Genomic DNA, 24,289 nt, shown 5'->3' on the forward strand with positions numbered 1-24,289 from the left:
CTTGGTCTGAATGTTGATGACAGCCCTCTTGAAGTCTCGACAGGACCGGGGACGTAAAGTGGTGATCGTTGCCTTGCGCTGATAAGCAAAAATGTTTCCGGAGCGTAAAGAATCGAGTGGTGTGCATGAGGGATAAACCCTAATCTGGCGCCACACACTGATCTTGACTTGCTAATATTTGCATTGGTAATCAGGTGGAAGTTCTTCTAAGCTTCCCTTTATGCCCTCATGTATGTGAAAAGGTCTCTTCTTCATTTGAATATGGCCAAAAAGGAAGAAGCACTGGGCAGAAAATAGGAAGCAGCAAGATGAATGTGTAAAGGAAAAATTTAAGTTGCATTCGGAGGGAGGCGATTGAGAAAAGCACTGCCACCCCAGCATCTACAGAAAGAGAGAGGTAGGAAATGATTGATGTGGATAGAAAACAGGTTATTGAAATAAACCCACTGGTCTGAAATGGAAGCGATGAGGTTCATATGGGATTATACTAATAAAGTAATACAGAGATCAAAAGGGGGCTTGTGGCGGATTGTTTCCTCAATCTATAATCTTTCAAGCCATATTGATGCATATTTGACTATGTGCAACTGGACAAAATTCCATTTGCCGTTGCTATGTACAAAACATGATTAGTCTACATTGCAAATATATTTATGAGATATTATGATAGGCTTTTTTTTTCGTACACGTGAATAAAGTGTGATAAATTAACTATAAACTGCTTGCTCTTCATGTGCATTAGGTATTGTACATGCAGCAGCATCCAAAAGTCTGAAACAACAGATATATATATCTGTTGTTTTTAGTGTAGTAAAAGGCCTGTGTCTGCTATCATGCTTCTTCATTGACTGCCCTGTGTGATACTCAGATATACGCCCTCCATCTGTAAATAGTATGTCTTTTTCCAGCCAGCCTTCTTAAGATAATCATTTGCTTTTGCGTCTTCGCCCGCCTGAGTCATATCTGATGATGCTGAGGCTCTGAGACAGTAATTACATTGCTTGTCTGGATCACACAAAGTTCAACAGTACCTAATTTCATGCTAATTCATGCACACTGTAACATCATGTCAATGAACACAGAACACAATGAATCGGCATTTACGGCCCACACCGACACGAAGCTCTCTGCATGAGCTGAGCCGCCGTTTAGACCCGATTCTGTAATTACAGAACTGCATAAAATGGTGTGAAATCGTGCAGATAATCTGCTAAATCTCCCAACATGAAAAGATAATTGCAGCAGAAATTAGCCGTACCTGAGGTTCATTCATTTGGTCATGGCCAGCTTCTTACATGCTGAGGATCGGATATTACTATTAATTATGAGCAGGTCAGAGTTGCTGAAGGTCGCGCATTAGTGCCTGGACCACTGAAATGCTAATTATAAACAGATTAGAGAGTTACGCTCCTTTATGACGCTTATTAGATAATTACTTGGAGTGAGCTGTTTAGTGAAGTAAAGGAGCCGAGACCACACAAGATAGAAACTGAAGAGCACATGTCACAAGGTGACGATCTTTAGGGGCGGAACCAAAATTCGGGAAGTTTGGTTCCGCCCGGAAGTGTTTCCGCCCGGACCGGAAAAACAGAACACCGGAACTTCCGGTAGCGCCGTAAGAAGGAAAATCAGGGAATTCGATGCACCTGTGCCTAGTTAGGGACAGCGGTTGGTGATTGGAGGATACGCTGGACAAGGCAGTACTTAAGGCCAAGTTATTTTACAGTCTGGGAAGCTCTCTTTGGTGTGTGTGAAGCACTGGGTTGTGCCCGTCTTGGTACGCTGCTGGTAGCTGTCTAACTCTCTCTCTCCCTCAGGCTGGAATTGTATGATTGTGAAGACATCGCGAACCTTAAAGGTTGAGAAGTGAACAGATTATACGGCGAACTGAGACGACGTGAAAAAGGGGATTGGAAGTGGCATTGATGTGAGTACTAAGAGCCAGTCGAAAGTGCCCTGTATATTGACCTGGCGTTGTGTAGATCTCTCCAGGAGGAGGAGGGTGGCCCTACCCCTAATATAGTGTGGTGGGAGAGCCGAAGGAATACTTATTGAAGTAGTCGCAACGACGACATCACTAGCTAGGCCGCATATTCCATCGCCAGATCCGAACCAAGCGAAGTGAAGGAAGACGGGTGTCCTTTCCGTACACTGAGTGTGGTGGGTGAGTCTTCGTGCTGTGAAAACCTATAATTTTGACGTGGTGTTGTATATTGCTGTGGGCTGCTGTGTATTGCCGTGTGTCCTGTCAGATAAACCCCCGCCTTCACGCACTTCGGCGTGGGAGGACAAGGAGATTGCTGGTCCTGGCCTAGTTCAGTACAGTATATGTTGTGAGCGTGCTTCAGATCTCCGGAGATAGCACGGTACGCTGTGTCCAGCCCAGAGGTGAAAGCCATCCAAAGCAGAGTAACTGTGTTTTGTGTCTAAGTTGATACCTGTGGAGAGGAAAGGAAAGAGAGTGAGTAACACAAGGAGAAACAGAGGAAACCTGTACTTACAGTGCGCTGTGTTCAGCCCAGAGGTGAGAGCCATTCAAAGCAAACTAACGGTGCTATTGTGCCCAAGTTGATATCTGTGGAGAGAAAAGGAGAGAGAGGGAATAACACGAGGAGGAATAGAGCGAACCCTGTACTTACAGTACGCTGTGTCCAGCCCAGAGGTGAGAGCCATTCAAAGCAAACTAACTGTGCTATTGTGCCCAAGTTGATACCTGTGGAGAGAAAAGGAGAGAGAGTGAATAACACGAGGAGGAATAGAGCGAACCCTGTACTTACAGTACGCTGTGTCCAGCCCAGAGGTGAGAGCCATTCAAAGCAAACTAACTGTGCTATTGTGCCCAAGTTGATACCTGTGGAGAGGAAAGGAGAGAGAGAGTGAATAACACGAGGAGGAATAGAGCGAACCCTGTACTTACAGTACGCTGTGTCCAGCCCAGAGGTGAGAGCCATTCAAAGCAAACTAACTGTGCTATTGTGCCCAAGTTGATACCTGTGGAGAGAAAAGGAGAGAGAGTGGGTAACACGAGGAGAGACTGAGGGAACCTGTACTTACGCCGCTGCCTGTGGAGAAAGAGAAAGCGAGTGAGCACCCAAGGAACGAACTGTGTGAACCAGTACTTACTGTGAGCTGTAATCAGCGAAGAGGTGAGAGCAAAACCAAGCTGAACTAACTGTGCCTGTGTGTCCCAGCCGCTGCCTGTGGAGAAAGAGAAAGCGAGTGAGCACCCAAGGAACGAACTGTGTGAACCAGTACTTACTGTGAGCTGTAATCAGCGAAGAGGTGAGAGCAAAACCAAGCTGAACTAACTGTGCCTGTGTGTCCCAGCCGTTGCCTGTGGAGAAAGAGAAAGAGCGTGAGCACCCAAGGAACGAACTGGGTGAATCAGTACTTACTGTGAGCTGTAATCAGCGAAGAGCTGTTGCCTGTGGAGGAAGAGAAAGAGAGTGGGCACCTCGAGAACGAACTGAGTGAACCAGTACTTACCGTGAGCTGTATTCAGCGAAGAGGAGGAAGAAGGAGGGCGCTACGGATACCTAAGACTCAGGCCGGGGCCCGAGCCCCACGCCCCGGATCCCCGTGGCCCCCTTGCTCCCTGACCTCTTCCCGGCCATAGCCCATCTGGAGGGCCGAGTCAGAGTTTAGTTTTAATTGCCCTTTCCCTATTCCCTAAGCTATTTTTAAATATTTAAATAAAGATTGTTTTATCACTTACTTGTTCTCGTGTTGCTTGGCCATTGGGTCGGGTTTGGGGACCTCCTCGAGGTGGAAGTTGAGAAGGGGTGTGGCTTAGTTAAAGCATAGCCAGCCCCTGGGTGTGACAGATTTGGCGTAGTCGGCAGGATTTCCACCTCGAGTTGAGTAACCAAGGTCGTCCAATGACCGACAACGCGGGGCTTTCAGCCCAACCCCGTGCCATGCCCGTTTTTATGGGGAGCCCCTGGATTCAAAAATATGGGGGGACAGAATCCGAGGTACGATTGTCTGAATGGAAGGCTCAACTAGAGTACTTGGCCGACCTACAGGGCCTTAGTGCAGCCCAGCGGCTTCAATTTGTGTTAAACTCCCTGGATGGAGAAGCGCGGCGAGAGGTGCATGCCGCCCCCGAAGCCGTTAGAGCCAACGCCCAAACCGTGTTCCAGTTCCTCACTGAACAGTATGGTGACCACACCCCCGTAGCTGTCCTTCGCTCCCAGTTCTTCAATTGTAAGCAGGGCCCCCGCCAACCGATTAGAGCTTTCGCCCTGAGGTTGCGAGAGCAATTCGCCCGACTACAGACCCGTCGGGACCACGGGTTGGGAGATGGAGAGACTCTATTGCGGGACCAGTTTCTTCTGGGGTTGAAGGAGGGTCCGGTGAGACAGAGCCTACGTATCCAGTTTCGAAGGGACCCGGGTCTTACGTTCGAAGATCTGAAGAAAGAGGCACTGGCCCTGGAAGGTGATGAGACTGAGGTGAGTGGTTCCCCAGTGTGTGCGGTTGTCAGTGAAGTAGCACCAGCACAACCCGGAGGCCCTGACTGGAAGCAAGCACTGAAGGCTGAACTTTTGAAAGATGTCCGCGATCAGATGTCTGAACTGTCTAAAGCCCTCGTAGGAGAATTGCGCCAAGGACGGGCGCGGGAGGAACCACGGCCGGCGCCCCGAGACCGAGTGTACTCAGAGGGAGGCCGAGAGCCGTTCAGGCGCCCGAACCACTTTAACCGGCCCCGTTTCGAATGGGACGAGCAAGGGCGACCCATCTGCAACCGCTGTGGCAAACCAGGTCACTATAGCCGCCAGTGTGGGCCCCGCAGGGCGTCAGAAGGGGGTTTTTAGGTCGGCCGGCCACTGTGGGTCGTGTGGCCGGGACCCCTCGAGAAGACCCTGGAAGAGGATATGGCTCTAGGAGCCAGATGATTGGGCGTAGCCCCGTGGCGAAGGTGAGAGTGTGCGGCAAGGAGATTCAATGCCTGGTAGACACAGGCTCCCAAGTGACGTTGTTTGCTGAGAGTTTATCCGAAGAAGTGTTTGGGAAACAAGGGGCACCAGGGGCGGAGGCCCCCTGGCTTACTCTGAAGGGCGCAAACGGCCTCGACATCCCATATATTGGCTACCGATTGACGGACCTAGAGGTTCACGGAGTGATGGTCCCCCAGAAAGGTGTGATTATCGTGCAAGACCATTGTCTGGGTGCACATCGAGCCCTGTTGGGCATGAATGTCCTCGCTGATTGCTGGGAAGAGCTATTTCGGGCTAGGCCCGTATCGAAGATACCACCTGCAGAGAGGCCCAAGTGGGAGTGTGTGGTAGCTGACTGTCGAAGGGTGCAAATGAGCCAAGTCCGCAGGGAACAGGAAGAGGTAGGAAGAGTGATGTGTCGTTTTGCTTTGTCTGTCCCCGCAAAAAGTGAGGCTGTTGTGTGGGCGCGAGTACCGCCCCGAAGAGCGGGCCCAGAAGAGTGGGTGCTGGTGGAGCCCCATGTGGATTGTCCACAAGTGGAAGTGGCACGAGGACTATCGACGGTCCGGCGGGGGAGAGTCCCCGTGAGGATACGGAATGTACATCCATACGCGGTGCAACTACATCGGCACCAACGATTAGCCCGTCTGACAACGGTTACATCCCACCAAGTAAGGGAAGAGAGGGATATTAGTTTTCGTCAGGTGTGCCCCACTGTCATCGAGGTGGCCCTGACACAAGTAGACACCCCATGGGGTGGTATGGAGAGGAGTGTGCCGAGCCACCTGGCGGGTGAGTCGTTACAAGGGGAGGATTTAGAGCAGGCACAGACACAGAAGTTACAGGCCCTCCTTCGGAGATGGCAGCATGTGTTCGCCACCCACGATGAAGACTACGGATGCACCCAGGTGGTACAACATCATATACCTACCGGGGATGCAGGGCCCAGCCGGGAGAGGTATCGCCCAATTCCGCCCACTTTGTATACCGAGGTACGTACACTCCTGCAAGGCATGCTGAAGCAAGGAGTTGTTAGGGAAAGCAGCAGCCCGTGGGCGGCCCCCATAGTGCTGGTGCAAAAGAAGACGGGGGCTTGGAGATTCTGCGTGGACTACCGTAAGCTGAACCTCGTGACTAAGAAAGACGCTTTCCCTTTGCCACGGATCGAAGATTCGCTTGCCAGCCTCACGCAGTCGGCATGGTACTCTACCCTAGATTTGGCCAGTGGCTACTGGCAGGTGCAGGTGGCCGAAGCAGACCGGGAGAAGACTGCCTTTACAACCCCGTTTGGACTATTTGAATGGGACCGGATGCCTTTCGGGCTCTGTAACGCTCCGGCCACCTTCCAGCGGCTGATGCAGCGGTGCTTGGGAGGTCAGTTAATGGAGTCAGTATTAGTTTACCTGGATGATGTGATTGTCTACTCCCCAGATTTTGATTCACACCTGAGGCACCTCGAGGAAGTCTTTCGGGCCATGGAGAAGTACGGATTGAAACTACAGCCCAATAAGTGTCACTTACTACGGAGAGAAGTCAACTTTCTGGGCCACGTGGTCAGTGCGGCTGGAGTGTCCGTAGATCCTGGAAAGGTATCGGCCGTGAAGGACTGGAAGGCCCCGAGGACAGTGAGGCAAGTGCGATCCTTTTTAGGATTTGTGGGATACTATAGGCGTTTCATAAAGGACTTTTCAAAAATTGCTAAACCCCTTAATCAGTTGCTGGTTGGCACAGGTCGTAACCGGGGCCGGGGGTCGCCCAACGTAGACTGGGATGCAAATTGTGAGTCGGCGTTCCAGACATTGAAGCAGGAGCTGCTACAGGCCCCTATCTTGGCATACGCAGATTTCACAAAACCATTCCTTTTGTATACAGATGCCAGCAATCTCGGGCTGGGAGCGGTGTTGGCTCAACGGCAGGACGGAGTTGAGAGGGTCATCGCGTACGCCAGCCGGAGCCTCCACCCAGCCGAGAGGAACGATGCGAACTATAGTTCTTTCAAATTGGAGCTGCTGGCGTTGAAGTGGGCCCTAAGTGAGAAATTTAAAGACTACCTCTGGGGTGCCAAGGTGACGATCATTACAGACAATAACCCATTAGTACACTTACAGACGGCGAAGCTGGGAGCCGTGGAGCAGCGGTGGGTGGCCCAACTGGCCAACTTTGACTATCAACTACAGTACCGACCAGGGCGTGAACACATGAACGCGGACGTCCTCTCAAGGCTGCCCGAAGCGGAAAGCCCCGGAGGGGCCAGCCCGGAGGAGGGCTATATGGTAGGAGCAGTAGAGGCACCAGGCAGCAGACAAGAGGCCGTGCCTGAGAACTGGGGATGGGATCCCCGTCGGTGGAGGGAGAGACAGGCCAGGGATCAAGATGTGCGGCTGGTAAGAGAATGGCTGGAACAGGGCCGACGGCTGACGCCAGCGGAGAGGTTAGCCCAGACGGATACTGGGAGGAGGCTGCTGGGGCAATGGGACAGGCTGGAGCTGAGAGATGGCGTTTTGTGCAGAAGGGTCAGTGACCCGAAGTTGGGCGAAGAAGTACGCCAGATCGTGGTACCCGCAGATGAGGTAACGGCTTTAGTTTCGGCGTACCACAACCAGTTGGGGCATCAGGGACAGGAGAGGACCGTGTCCCTGCTTAGGAGATTCTTCTTTTGGCCCGGGCTAGAGGCATCGGTGCACGCCCTAATTCAAGCTTGCCCGAGATGCATATTGTTTAAGTCCAGACGGGAGGTCCGAGCGCCAATGGTACCCATCCATGCGAAGGCCCCCCTTCATATCATGGCTATGGACTTCTTGACACTGGGCCGACCACGAGATCGCTACCAGAACATCTTGGTAATAACGGATTTGTTCACAAAGTACGCTTGGGCTATCCCCACCCTCGACCAGACTGCAACCACCACCGCTACAGTTTTATGGCGGGCCGTCTTCCAGACGTTCGGATGCCCGGAGTTTCTGCACTCCGATCAAGGAGCCAACTTTGAGTCCAGGGTAATTAGAGAACTATGCCAGTTGTACGGTTGCACGAAAACTCACACCACTTCGTATCATCCTCAGGGGAACGGCGGCTGTGAGAGATTCAATCAGACCCTATTGGGGCTGCTGGGGACCTTGGACCAACAACGGCAGGACGATTGGGTGAGTGCCTTGCCAAACCTCCTACAGGCCTATAACAACAGTATACATAGTACTACGGGTTACGCTCCCACTTACCTGATGTTTGGCAGACACATACGAATGCCTACTGACCTGGTCCTAGGAGTGATAGCCGACCAAGAGGAAGCAAGTGTAACGGAGTGGGTGGGGCGCCATCACCAGCGCTTGCATTTCGCCTACGAGCAGGTGTCGAAAAGGATACAGACGGCAGGAGAGAAAAGTAAGCGGTTGTATGATCGGACTGCTAGAGAAGCCCCTCTACTGCCAGGAGAGAGGGTGTTGGTGAGAGATAATCGGCGGCAGGGGAAGGGGAAACTGAGTGACCGTTGGGAGGCCACCCCTTATGTAGTCTGCCGGCAGCAGAGGCCGGGGCAGCCGGTCTATACCATCCGGCCAGAAGGGAAGTCAGGCCCCGACCGTGTGGTGCACCGGAACATGATTCGCCCATGCCCTAACTACCCTGAAGCCGTGGAAGAAGTCCCCACGGAACCTGTACCAGCGGCCCCCTGGATTGAAGGTTGGGCTGTGGTACCAGGGAGACCCGTGGTGGCACCACCCCCGATCGCCCCGAGAGAACCAGAAGCAGCCCCTGAACAAGCTGAGCCCGATTCACCAGTGAGACGATCCCAGCGAGAGAACCGAGGCCGACCCCCTGCCCGCTATGGGGAGTGGACAGCCCGAGGACGTTCTAGGGACTAGAACGGATTGGCGGGGGAGGATGTCACAAGGTGACGATCTTTAGGGGCGGAACCAAAATTCGGGAAGTTTGGTTCCGCCCGGAAGTGTTTCCGCCCGGACCGGAAAAACAGAACACCGGAACTTCCGGTAGCGCCGTAAGAAGGAAAATCAGGGAATTCGATGCACCTGTGCCTAGTTAGGGACAGCGGTTGGTGATTGGAGGATACGCTGGACAAGGCAGTACTTAAGGCCAAGTTATTTTACAGTCTGGGAAGCTCTCTTTGGTGTGTGTGAAGCACTGGGTTGTGCCCGTCTTGGTACGCTGCTGGTAGCTGTCTAACTCTCTCTCTCCCTCAGGCTGGAATTGTATGATTGTGAAGACATCGCGAACCTTAAAGGTTGAGAAGTGAACAGATTATACGGCGAACTGAGACGACGTGAAAAAGGGGATTGGAAGTGGCATTGATGTGAGTACTAAGAGCCAGTCGAAAGTGCCCTGTATATTGACCTGGCGTTGTGTAGATCTCTCCAGGAGGAGGAGGGTGGCCCTACCCCTAATATAGTGTGGTGGGAGAGCCGAAGGAATACTTATTGAAGTAGTCGCAACGACGACATCACTAGCTAGGCCGCATATTCCATCGCCAGATCCGAACCAAGCGAAGTGAAGGAAGACGGGTGTCCTTTCCGTACACTGAGTGTGGTGGGTGAGTCTTCGTGCTGTGAAAACCTATAATTTTGACGTGGTGTTGTATATTGCTGTGGGCTGCTGTGTATTGCCGTGTGTCCTGTCAGATAAACCCCCGCCTTCACGCACTTCGGCGTGGGAGGACAAGGAGATTGCTGGTCCTGGCCTAGTTCAGTACAGTATATGTTGTGAGCGTGCTTCAGATCTCCGGAGATAGCACGGTACGCTGTGTCCAGCCCAGAGGTGAAAGCCATCCAAAGCAGAGTAACTGTGTTTTGTGTCTAAGTTGATACCTGTGGAGAGGAAAGGAAAGAGAGTGAGTAACACAAGGAGAAACAGAGGAAACCTGTACTTACAGTGCGCTGTGTTCAGCCCAGAGGTGAGAGCCATTCAAAGCAAACTAACGGTGCTATTGTGCCCAAGTTGATATCTGTGGAGAGAAAAGGAGAGAGAGGGAATAACACGAGGAGGAATAGAGCGAACCCTGTACTTACAGTACGCTGTGTCCAGCCCAGAGGTGAGAGCCATTCAAAGCAAACTAACTGTGCTATTGTGCCCAAGTTGATACCTGTGGAGAGAAAAGGAGAGAGAGTGAATAACACGAGGAGGAATAGAGCGAACCCTGTACTTACAGTACGCTGTGTCCAGCCCAGAGGTGAGAGCCATTCAAAGCAAACTAACTGTGCTATTGTGCCCAAGTTGATACCTGTGGAGAGGAAAGGAGAGAGAGAGTGAATAACACGAGGAGGAATAGAGCGAACCCTGTACTTACAGTACGCTGTGTCCAGCCCAGAGGTGAGAGCCATTCAAAGCAAACTAACTGTGCTATTGTGCCCAAGTTGATACCTGTGGAGAGAAAAGGAGAGAGAGTGGGTAACACGAGGAGAGACTGAGGGAACCTGTACTTACGCCGCTGCCTGTGGAGAAAGAGAAAGCGAGTGAGCACCCAAGGAACGAACTGTGTGAACCAGTACTTACTGTGAGCTGTAATCAGCGAAGAGGTGAGAGCAAAACCAAGCTGAACTAACTGTGCCTGTGTGTCCCAGCCGCTGCCTGTGGAGAAAGAGAAAGCGAGTGAGCACCCAAGGAACGAACTGTGTGAACCAGTACTTACTGTGAGCTGTAATCAGCGAAGAGGTGAGAGCAAAACCAAGCTGAACTAACTGTGCCTGTGTGTCCCAGCCGTTGCCTGTGGAGAAAGAGAAAGAGCGTGAGCACCCAAGGAACGAACTGGGTGAATCAGTACTTACTGTGAGCTGTAATCAGCGAAGAGCTGTTGCCTGTGGAGGAAGAGAAAGAGAGTGGGCACCTCGAGAACGAACTGAGTGAACCAGTACTTACCGTGAGCTGTATTCAGCGAAGAGGAGGAAGAAGGAGGGCGCTACGGATACCTAAGACTCAGGCCGGGGCCCGAGCCCCACGCCCCGGATCCCCGTGGCCCCCTTGCTCCCTGACCTCTTCCCGGCCATAGCCCATCTGGAGGGCCGAGTCAGAGTTTAGTTTTAATTGCCCTTTCCCTATTCCCTAAGCTATTTTTAAATATTTAAATAAAGATTGTTTTATCACTTACTTGTTCTCGTGTTGCTTGGCCATTGGGTCGGGTTTGGGGACCTCCTCGAGGTGGAAGTTGAGAAGGGGTGTGGCTTAGTTAAAGCATAGCCAGCCCCTGGGTGTGACACACACGCCTGGGGAAACAGGATTTCAGACAACATTCAGGTTCACATATAGTAATAAACGACCTGCTGAATAATTAGTAAGAAGAACAAAAGCATACTCAAGAATAGAGAAGGTTATTAATGCCTAGCATCTTAACAGAAAGTTCACTCAAAAATGAAAATTCTGTTGACAATTACTCGCTCCACTGGTTCTAAACTTGTATTCTATGTTGCTTTCTTCTGTTGAACACAAAATAAGATGTTTTGAAGAATGTTGATAACCAAACAATTGCTTGTAGCCATTGACTTTCATAGCATTTCCCCCATACTCAATGGTCAATGGTGACCATGAACTGTAATTGATGAAAATTGCATTTCTAGGTGGACTGTCCCTTTTTTTTTTCAAACTACTAATCTCAGATTTATGTACAGAAATACCCATTAGTAGCCCATTTGCAGGTCGACTTTCCAAAACACTCATCTGTTTGTTTGAGTAGTGATGCCCAATTCATGAATGAATGAATTTTTTTGAGCCAGTTCTATTCAGTGAACCAATTGCAAATTGGTTTGCAACAAACTATTTTTTCGTAATGGTTCTGAAGTTACCAACTCACTGAATCATTCACGTTTGACCTGAAAAGAGCCAAGGATTAGTTAGCAAAATCAACCCTAAAGTGCAAAAAACAACAAGATTTGCTTAGACATTTATTAATGTGTTTAAATTATGCTAAATGTCCCATGATGTCTGATAATGTGATGATTATATACAATAACAGAACTGGTTTCTGAAAAAGATTTCTTGAATCAATTTGTGAAATGAACTAAAAACCCATTTATGAAAGTGATCGAGACTCATCAACGCTATTGAGTGGTCCATCATGTCAGCTAATGGAGTGCGTTTGTGACGAGACAACCTGTGTGATGGAATCGAAAGGGTGTTAAAAGCCTAGCACTAATTTCATTTCATGCCGGATGCATCTACCATAAATCGCCTTCACCTGCATTCAAATAAATCTCCCACCTCAGGTAAACACAAATCTTTGTCACAATGTCACTCAAGGAATTGCACTATCACTAGGCAGCCTGAGTAGGAGAGTTTAGGAAAATCAAACACAGCAAATCCTATTACTACAGTTTGTTATATTTATTAGTAATTATTCCAAATTTCTTCCAAAAGTCAGACTTAATTGTAGATTAAGTATTACAGACTAAATGGAAATTTCCAATGGCAAGCTTTCTTTGAGAGCTTTAAAATTGAGATTAAGCTATATACTATATATGCATGACCGGATGTGATATCAGGGAGTTTAGACAAATCATTACTTGAGTGTGTTCTTTGTTTTTGCATAAATGAATACATTTAAGTCAAGTTACTGCATGATTTGTATTATCTCTGCCATATGGACATGGAAACAGCTGATAACAGATCTCTCTTAATTGGGTTACACTTTATTTTGATAGTCCACTTTAGACATTCCACTAACTGTAAGTAACTTTGCAACAACATGTTAACTAACTCTCATTAGATTATTAGTTGACTGTTTGGTTTGGGTTAAGTTGCTGTACTTGCAAAGTCAGTATAACATCAAAATAAAGTGTTAGTAGATATTAAGCATATAGTCTACTAATACTCTAATGACTGCTAGGTGACATGGAGAGGCAAAGTTATTTATAGCTAGTTGAATTTCTGGGCTATCAAAATAAAGTTACCCTTAATTGCAATGTAGAAACATTCATGTTCTCATTTGATATTATATGTATAGTATAGTGCTATACAGATAAATAAGTGCATGAGTTTAAGGAAGTCTCCTCTGCAGTATGGCTATTATACGTGTTATAATCACAGACAGAGGTGACTTCATACATATAAACAATGAACATAATTAAAAAAAAAAATTGTAGATCAAATATTAGCAGTTCACCCAATTAACACTATCCTCACTGGTGTGTAAACAAAAGCAACTTATGAGAAAGTACATTTGGTGTTGTGTTGTGAGAGATGAATGATTTGTGCAGTTAAACAGCCCGTGGGTCGACTCTTTGAGAGTGAGGTCGTGTGCGCTGCTAAGGGAGCTTAGAGGAGAAGCCGAGGTCACTACTGAATTCCCTCCCTGCACAGAAAGTGATTTTTTTACCAGCACACTACAAAGCCCAGTGGATTGGCCTCCAACCCCGAGCTGAGGAGCTGTTTGAAACACTTTAGTTTAGTCAGCACTTCACATGGAGGCCAGAAGTCAATCCAAACCCAGATCTTGCCGGAGTCCAGCGCTCAGATGCTGTTAATACATCACACATGATTTTAATTGTGAAGCGGGAACAGAAGAAAACAGCGATAAGCTACAATATGCATCACAAGCAGGATCACAGCACTGATTATTAATTGAAGCGGACGCTGGGGTGGTTCAGCATATCGTTGTTTTCCAACACAACTCGAGCCGTCCTGAAGGAATTAATCTCACCGTGCAAATCAAACGGCAATTTGGAAGTTACAATTAACTCTTTAAGATGTTTACCCTTTTACTCAAAGCCTGTCGTAATTGAAAAAAAAAAGAAAGTAGGTGTTTGCTTGGGCTCCAAGCTATTTTATCTCGTCTCAAGACTGATGGATAAACACAGGGTAAAACAGACCAAACATGTCCCCTGGTGTTTTGGTTCATTCACTTCACAGAACATCACTGGATGTCCTTGTAAATGCAATAATTAAAATGATTACCACTGTGCACAACTGTGCATATAAATGTGGGTTGCTGATCGTACTTGCATTGTTATTATAAACAGATGGGAGGGGTGGTTGATTTCGCTGCTAATCACCTGGAACACACCAGCTCACCTTCAAAGCACCGCCATGAAACCCTTACCCGGAGCACACACATGATGCGTGCAAGTGCTAACTTGTGCTGGGCTCAGCAGCTCTAACATGTGTCTTGTAAGATGGATAGTAGATTAATATCACAAAGTGTCTAAACACTTCTGAACACACTATTGTTTTTACATGTCTGGGCTAATAGTGCAGGAATCTTTAATACTAAGCTCTTTTTAATACTCATCTTCATTCTCTAGGATATTTCAAAGTGTTTCTATAAGTACAACATAATAATATAAACACAATATAATAAAGGACTTTTACTGTAGCTGATGCAAAATGAGTGGGAACAAAGCTTAAAATAGTCTGCTTGGCTTTTAAACCACTGAAAACCACATTACCAGCGTCTTTTTAAGATGAATTTTGTGTGGCTCTTTTGATTTCTGTTTATTTAAAACCTATTTGTCAACAATGTGGCAAAGTCATACTGAGAACCTGGAGCTATACTTCTTATCTGAAGTTAACATTAACCAGCACCTCTGAACATGCTTGCTTTTTTATAGGGCTGCAACTAACGATTATTTTTGAAATCGACTAATCTGATAATCGGATTTTAAAAATCACAAAATTCTAGTTTTTAAATAAATAATAAAATAAAATAAAACATACTTTTAATCTATTATTTACAATATGCCCTCCAGTGTTTTCTTCCAAAGTATGTGTAATTTAAAGACGGGGAAAACAAATACAGTGAATGTATCTATGTAGGCTATGTACAATTAGACTCTGTGTGGGCTTGAAATGTTAACTGTTTGCTTACCATTTGTAAGTAGAGGTTAAAATTAATCAATTAGTTATTTTAATCATCTAATATCATTGACTAGTGCAGCTCTCCTTATATATTACAGTTTTATAACTTGAAAACTTGTATCCCTAATATTTTCATTAAAAAAAATATTTTTTAGTAAGCAAATTAATTCAGATAGTTCAAGATCCTGACATAACAGAAATAACCCAGTGAGCTGTCAGTGAGATGGTGAACAGGCTATATCCCAGGTTTAATGCGGCTGGAAGTGTATTTTATTATGCTGTGTTGACCAGACATATTGCAGGACTGAGCGTGGTAAACGTTAAAGCCCTGGCCATCAACACTAAAGATGGAATATTCATCATCTGAATTAAAACAAAGCCCAGGTTACTGGACTGTCCCTGTTGTTAATTACTAAGTCTGTAAATGAATTAATCTTGAAAATAAATCTGCTGAACATTACGGTCAGTGTTCTGGTGTGGAATCACTGTGACTGTGTGACTGGGAGAGATAGACACAGCTCAGCATCCCTCACCACTGCAGCTCTGAGATTAACCACAAAGTGGCTCAATTAATCCATGTGAAGTGACTTTGTGACCATGTGAATTAGAATAGAAAAGAAGATGAGCGTACACTGAAGAGGGAGAGAGAGACAAACATTGCTTTCAATCATGTGGGCAGAAGACGATGGGGAGTTGAATTTAATTGACCTCCCTGGTTTCAATTAAACAAAAAAGAATACAAGAAAAACATACATCTATATATGTCTGTGAAGAAAGAAGAAGCTCTGCTAAAGAGAGAGGGAATCTGAAGCTGAGTGGTTCCCTTTACTTCCATAACATGGAGTGATTTGTTCACAACATTACCAGTGTAAAATAAATACAATCAAATTCATTCGCTTGACATTTATATGCAGTGCTGGGGAGTGAGCAGTATGTGTAGCCTGAAGTAAGTTTATTTGTAAGCATTACAGTTCTTATATTGTATATAAGCCTTCATAATCAGATTACAACAAATTTTTTATTTATGAACATGAATTTATGAACACCCTGTAGCTCCTTGATAAACCCTAATTTTGGGAAATTAAACATAATTTAATGTTTAAAACCCTTTAACTGTCACCCTGTCCCGTATACGGGACGCCTACATTTACTTCACTATATTACAATGAAATCTATGGAAGCTTGTTTCCGCCACAGAAAAAAAAAAAAAAATAATAATTGCGACTTTATATCTCACAATTCTGACTTTTTTTTCCTCACAATTGCGAGATATGAAGTCCGAATTGTGAGAAAAAAAGTCCTAATTGCGAGATATGAGGTCAGAATTGTGAGATATAAAGGCCCAATCCCAATTCTATTTTATACCCCTTCCCCTCCGCCTACCCCTTCCCCTTGTCCCTTAAAACAGAGTGTCAAGGGTTAGGGGAGAAGATATTCCCCTAAGGATTGGGACACCACTACCATGACGTCACACGTCATCAGCGTTCGTCGTCTAGCTCTTACAATAAACACAAGTGTGCTGGTGTGCATTAGAGCCTTTCATTATCGTTCTGTATTAATGAGCCGCTTACTGACACACACACATATTGGAAATCGCGCAGCTCACACATTCAGGAGAAAATAAACTTGTCAACGCTGCCCCACAACTTTTATTAAATACAGTTTAAATATTGAATCGCTACATTATATTTTCCAGCGACGAGAGGATACAATCACTGTTTTTAAGTAAACTCACTCTAAAAAGATAAACGAACAGACGCGAATACACGCATCTCTCTCTCTCTCATAGGCAATATTTGAGAAACTGGTTTAGCGATTTCTAATTATTAGGGGGATTAGTAAAGGGGTCTGTGAAGATATAACGTTAACAAATATTAGCGATTTTTATTTGAGTAACATTTATTTGAGTAACATGACCACTAATATGAACTCACAATTGAATGTAACATACAACAAATGATTACTTTTCGTTAAAATATTTATTTATGCCAAAAAAGCTTACATTTATGTGTCTTTTTGTTCGCTGTAGCAGCCATGTTGCCAAGATAATTCATACCCCTTCGTTTGAAGTGTGGTCCCGAAAAATCTTCGTTTGAAGGGCTATCTTGGCCCTTCCCCTTACCCATACCCCTCCAACCAAAAGAGAATTGAGACACACCTACCCCTTCATGTGAACGTGCAAAACGGAGGGGTAGGGGAAAGGGGAAGGGCTAAGGGGTAGAATTAGGATTGGGCCAAAGTCGCAAATGTGAGAAAAATAGTCAGAATTGCGAGATATAAAGTCCGAATTCTGAGAAACAAACTCGCAATTCTGACTTTGCTAGCATTTCCTGTTATTGCCATCACCAAATTGTCATGTGAACGGACGGTTGGAACTTGGATTTCAATAGCATAATAGAATGGAAAAAAATTATAGAGGATTATTTTCGGCTCGGTTTCACAAATAGAGAAATCTTGGTTTTACTAGAGGAATCACACAACATCAAGCTTAGTGTCAGGACTCTTGAGAGAACGTTATGCAGAAATCAGTTGTGGCGGAGAAGCAATAAAACTGACGAAGCTGAAGTGGCACATTTTATACACCAGCAGCTTCAGACGACACCATCGGTGGATGCACCAGAAATGTTGGATGTCCGGAATTATTACAGACAGAGAAACTGTCCGTCAGTTGATGCGACTGTTAGATGGACAAGGAGTTGATCTATGTGCTCATGGTCATTTACGCCGACACGTATATAACAGTCGCGGGCCAAATTATGTTTGGCATATTGACGAGTATGATAAATTAAAACCTTACGGCATATGTATAAATGGATGCATTGACGGGTTTTCCAGAAAAATTATCTGGCATGAAGCATACAAAACAAACAATGACCCACGAGTAATTGCAGGTAATTTTGTACTTGCTGTTGCTGAGAATAATGGAATTCCACAAAGAATTCGCATTGACCATGGTACTGAAAATACCCATATAGCAGAGATGCAAAAATTCTTCAGAGACACTGCAAGTGCTGAATGTGTCACTCTTGGTCCAAGCACTGGGAACCAGAGAATCGAATGATGGTGGTCCACTTTGAGAAGCCAGTGCATACAGTTTTGGATGGATCATTTTGAACAACTAAAAGAAGATGGACACTTTGTTGACACTTTCATTGATAAATCTCTCATCCAGTTTTGCTTCCAACATTTTATACAGGTAACAAATTTTGTTCACTATCAGAGTGGTTATAGAGGGTATTGAATTTGGATTATATCTTAATATTATTTACTTACATATAATGTGCAATTTTGTTAAATCATTTGACAAGACAATGTTTTAATATATATGTGTGTGTATATATATATATATTAAGAGTTTAGATGCAAAAGCCTCTAATTGCCACCTGAAATGTTCTAAATTTTTTATCAAGCTTGTGTATTTACGCTCAGTAATTTCATTTAATTGGCAATGCAAATTATACCTATTAATTGTCATTTAAGTGAAATTACTAAACTTAAATAAGTTTGATAAAACTTGATAAAAATGATCATTCTTTCTATCTATTCTATTGCCTTTAGAGGCTTTTGCATCTGAATATATATATATATATATATATATATATATATATATATATATATATATATATGAGCATGCATGGCGCTTTACATTGGGTTCCCGTAGCGTAAGCCAACTTACGCAATACGAGAGTACTCTTGAAAGGGAACATCTCAGTTACTAACAAAACCTTGGTTCTCTGAGATGAGGGAACGAGTATTGCATAACCTGCCATGCTGTATGTTCTGTATGCTTTAGTCGATGAAAACCAGGGAACCTATGGTAAGCGTATCTTTTATAGCTATAAGCCACTCCCCTTTTGGCGGGCTGTGACGTAGAATAAGCACCAAGCGCCCTCACTGGCTCTTACGTCTCTGCTGCCTCTCCATAGGTTGCAGTAGTTGCCGCAGAGCAGCCAATAAGCATGCAAGCCATCTCACTTAGGTCTGCTTGCTGCCAGTGTTGCCAATTTAGCGACTTTTCAGACCCCTTTAGCTACATTTCTTAAAAAAAGCGACTAGCGACTACTCTACCAACTTATTGGACAAACCTCCATAACCTTCAAATGTTGCCAATATTGTCCTGTGTGCGCGAGGTCTTGCTTTCTACCCGCTGCCACTCTCTTTGGCTGCATCTACCTTGTTCAGTCAATGGCTGAGAGGAGCAGCAGCTCTTTCATCTGTTGAGCACATGGCTGCTGACAGACGTGAATGAGTAGTGTTTTTCCATGGACTTACCACTTATCTGCTTTTTTTTTATATTTAAAGAATTTAGTTTAACCATTTTAATTTCCTTTCTTTTCTTGTGCTAAATAATTCTAATACTTACTCTCACAGAGCTTTAGTTCATCCGGTTCCCGAACTCCACTATTAATTCAGATAATTTTCCACATAGGCCTAATAAAAAATGTAGTCATTCACTATACAGGTATGACTATACTTCACTATACTACATAGCTACTCGTTCTTGTCAGAAAAAAAAGATAGGAAATGAGAACAGCTTTATTTGACATTTGGCTATATTATATTATATTATATTATATTATATTATATTATATTATATTATATTATATTATATTATATTATATTATATTATATTATATTATATTATATTATATTATATGTGAGCATTCATTTAGAGAGAAAATACATTAGGCATGCAGAGCGCAAGTACAAAGTGATCACGTCATGAATATGCTAATTGACGTATGACGTAAACATAATCTTTCTCTTATTTCGTTTGCATTTATCTTTAATGATGTTGTTACACTGACACTCAAGAGTAATATTTAAAGTTAAATTAAATATTTTAAATATTTAGTCCCTTAAATATTTAATGTAACTATTTTTCCCCCATTTTATTACAGGTCACAACCATTCATGAGGCAACAGAGAGTATTGACAGCTTCAGTGGTGCTGCCAGCATGCTGTCAAATTGAGATCTTGTTTTCTGTTTATTTTTCAGAGTTATAACATGGCAAAAGCACAACTATCAGAAAAAGAGGCATCTAGATGTAATTAAAACACTTATTTTTTTTTTTACAATTGTAAAAAGTTTGCCTTATTTTGCAGGTTTTTGTGATACATTATACTGTCAATACTTCAAGGAATAACTTGAATGCAAATGAAGCAAAGCAAGCCTTTTACGATGTACAAGACAATGTTTTGAACTTCAATACGAATGTATTTGTCTTGAAACTGTTCCAAATTGATGTATTTCTCCTCTGTTTAACCTTGACTTTGAAGACTTTAAAAGGGCAGGTGACTGAAAATATGAACAAAAATGTGTTTACAGGTAAATTTAAATTATTTGTATTATACTTGAAATAAATTTTAATTGGAATTTAATTTCTTATGGTGTTTAGATTATGTAACCTTGTTGTGGTACGTTGCTCCAAACAAAACCTTAAACTTTGTTCTCAGAATGGCAGTGCTGTATGTACTCCTATAAATCATTTAACACTCATGATGGACCTAAATGGTTGTAATAATTTTACATGGTACATTGGCTGTCATGTTTTTTATGCCTCTATAGAGAGCTACAACTGAAATATTTTTAAAGTTCAGAATTGGAATATTCTTTAAAAAAGTCAGACTTTCAAACTTTGTGCATTATTTATTGATTTGTAGAACTCACTCCATCTTTAATGCACAAAATAACATTGACACCATGTATGCAGGTTGTGTTGGTATGTTATGCAGTGGTTAACCAAAAATAACATGTGGTACAAGTAAGAATTATTCAAACCACAGGAAAACGATTTCTATAAAACTGTTCAAATGTTTAACCTATAGCATGAACTAAAGGTTCACAATTATGCGACATCCATTTGTATACAAGCACACAGTTAAATTAAGAACACATTACTGTTCAAAGCCATCTGCTGTATCTGACTGAAGAGGCAACATGTAAAATTGTATGTAAACATTAGGTTGCACCTAAACAATGTGATATCTATCACTATTGAAATTCATTAATAAAAAAAATAAAAAATAAAATAAATGATCTAAAATATAATAAATACATTTGTTTGGATTTCAACATAACCAGCAACAACTACAATAAGTAAACAAATTAAAGTGAATGTTTTACTATGTTTTATGTATATGAGTAAAATAAATGTACAGTACAGATGAATCTCGAAAAATTAGAATATCATGCAAAAGTTCATTTATTTCAGTAATTCAACTTAAAAGGTGAAACTAATATATTATTGTGGCGGGGGAGGCGTGGTTTAGCGAAGTCTGCAACAGGAGAGCGAGTGAAGAGACGAGCGGCGGTAAGTGGTTCAGGTGAGAAACAAGTAACAGCTGGATCTCGTTGCAGTGATTGGCGTGGGGAACCATTTAAGGAGCGCGACTGCTGGCGAAGGACGAGAGAGACGGGACTCGTGCTGGACCGAGAAGGCTGCAGAAACGGACAGTAACGTGAAAGCGAAAGCTGCGAAGTGCGCGCACCTGCCGCGACTGTTTCTTTGTTTTATTTTTGGTTTTGTAAATAAAGCTTCTCATGAGCCCCGTATGCCGACCCTGGTCTCCTTCCTTTACCCCAACCTTGAAGATCATTACACTGGTGCCGAAACCCGGGAGGAAGGAGAGCGTCCGCCATGCAGACTCCGTCAGCCACATCATCCTCGCCGTTTGCGGACATCATTTCATCGCTCGCGGGCCTGCACCAAGAACACCACCAGGCCCTGCTGGACCTGCGGACCGACCAGGACCACTGGTTCCAGACGATGATGCGGGTCCAGCAGGAGGACCGCGAGCTGTTCCGGAGCTTGCTGGACCGGGAGGGACGGATGGGGACGGCCTCCCCAAGCGCCCCGCCCACCCACATGCCGCTCACCAAGATGGGTCCCGCCGACGATCCAGAGGCGTTTCTGGACTTATTCGAGTGGACGGCGGAGGAATGTGGGTGGCCCATGGACAGCTGGCCCGTCCGGGTCATCCCTCTGCTGTCGGGGGAGGCCCAGAAGGCGGCCCAGCAACTGCCCATCCCGAACCTCCTGGTCTACGCTGACCTCAGACGAGCCATCCTCCAGAGGGTCGGCCTCAGCCCAGAACAACATCGCCAGCATTTCCGGTCGTTGGAGCTGGCTGAGGCGGGCCGACCCTTTGTGTTGGCGCAGCAGCTCCGGGACTCGTGCCGCAAATGGCTGCTGGCCGGGGACGCTGACGCCGAGTCCATCATCAACGCGGTGGTGCTGGAGCAGTTCGTCTCCCGCCTCCCAAAGAGGACCGCCCAGTGGGTCCAGTGCCACCGCCCGGCGTCGCTGGATCTGGCCATCCAGCTGGCGGAGTGCTCTGGGGTCGGCGAGCCCCTCCCTGCTGTCTCTCTCTCTCTCTCTTCCCCTGTCTCCCCTTTTCCCCCCGCTCCGAAATCTCTCCCTCTCATAGGTCCCGTTGGGTGGGGCCACCGAGGGCTGCACCCTGCTGGAGGGTGGCGATGGAGCCCGCGGCCGGGGCACGAGGTCCCGCACGAGGGATGGCCGCCCCCCCCACGACGGGGGAGTGGAGACCCTCCGGCTGCTTCCCCACGTCAATTCCCTGAGCCACTTCCCGCCACTGGGGCCACTGGGAGACCTGGGCCAGCCTGCTGGCGTTGCGGGGATCCGGGCCACTTTGTGGACAGGTGCCCGATGATAGAACTCACTCCATCTTTAATGCACAAAATAACATTGACACCATGTATGCAGGTTGTGTTGGTATGTTATGCAGTGGTTAACCAAAAATAACATGTGGTACAAGTAAGAATTATACAAACCACAGGAAAACGATTTCTATAAAACTGTTCAAATGTTTAACCTATAGCATGAACTAAAGGTTCACAATTATGCGACATCCATTTGTATACAAGCACAAAGTTAAATTAAGAACACATTACTGTTCAAAGCCATCTGCTGTATCTGACTGAAGAGGCAACATGTAAAATTGTATGTAAACATTAGGTTGCACCTAAACAATGTGATGTCTATCACTATTGAAATTCATTAATAAAAAACATAAAAAATAAAATAAATGATCTAAAATATAATAAATACATTTGTTTGGACTTCAACATAACCAGCAACAACTACAATAAGTAAACAAATTAAAGTGAATGTTTTACTATGTTTTATGTATATGAGTAAAATAAATGTACAGTACAGGTGAATCTCGAAAAATTAGAATATCATGCAAAAGTTAATTTATTTCAGTAATTCAACTTAAAAGGTAAAACTAATATATTATTGTGGCGGGGGAGGCATGGTTTAGCAAAGTCTGCAACAGGAGAGTGAGTGAAGAGACGAGTGGCGGTAAGTGGTTCAGGTGAGAAACAAGTAACAGCTGGATCTCGTTGCAGTGATTGGCGTGGGGAACCATTTAAGGAGCGCGACAGCTGGCGAAGGACGAGAGAGACGGGGACTCGTGCTGGACCGAGAAGGCTGCAGAAACGGACAGTAAAGTGAAAGCGAAAGCTGCGAAGTGCGCGCACCTGCTGCGACTGTTTCTTTGTTTTATTTTTGGTTTTGTAAATAAAGCTTCTCACGAGCCCCGTATGCCGACCCTGGTCTCCTTCCTTTACCCCAACCTTGAAGATTATTACACAGCGGACGGCGGAGGCATGTGGGTGGCCGATGGACAGCTGGCCCGTCCGGGTCATCCCTCTGCTGTCGGGGGAGGCCCAGAAGGCGGCCAAGCAACTGCTCATCCTGAACCTCCTGGTCTACGCCGACCTCAGACGAGCCATCCTCCAGAGGGTCGGCCTCAGCCCAGAACAACATCGCCAGCGTTTCCGGTCGCGGGACTCGTGCCGCAAATGGCTGCTGGCCGGGGACGCCGATGCCGAGTCCATCATCAAAGCGGTGGTGCTGGAGCAGTTCGTCTCCCGCCTCCCAAAGAGGACCGCCCAGTGGGTCCAGTGCCACCGCCCGGCGTCGCTGGATCTGGCCATCCAGCTGGCGGAGTGCTCTGGGGTCGGCGAGCCCCTCCCTGCTGTCTCTCTCTCACTCTCTTCCCCTGTCTCCCCTTTTCCCCCCGCTCCGATATCTCTCCCTCTCCCTAGGTCCCGTTGGGTGGGGCCACAGAGGGCTACACCCCGCTGGAGGGTGGCGATGGAGCCCGCGGCCGGGGCACGAGGTCCCGCACGAGGGATGGCCACCCCCCCGCGACGGGGGAGTGGAGACCCTCCGGCTGCTTCCCCAAGTCAATTCCCTGAGGAAACACTGCCATGAGAATTTTTTTCATTTGGGAAAAACAAACAAATTGCCTCCTCATTCAGTTCTTTCCTTTTCCAGTCTTTTGGCACTCTCAACTTCCTTGTCCCCCCTCCTTTTTTTGCTCTCATTTGAGCAAAGCCCTGTCCATCATAGTGCATCCACCCAATCTCAACTTTTCATGCAGTACGCTGAGAAATGTTTGTTCTAGTTGTCTGGTTTTCAGTTAGCATGTTGGCACATTTTCTTGCCTCCAACAAAATCCCAAAACTGCCAGTCTGTCTCCATATGAAGGAAAATAGCTTCTCATCTGGTCATCAGTCATTA

Source organism: Carassius carassius, chromosome 24, assembly GCF_963082965.1.
Source record: "Carassius carassius chromosome 24, fCarCar2.1, whole genome shotgun sequence".
Taxonomy (NCBI): domain Eukaryota; kingdom Metazoa; phylum Chordata; class Actinopteri; order Cypriniformes; family Cyprinidae; genus Carassius; species Carassius carassius.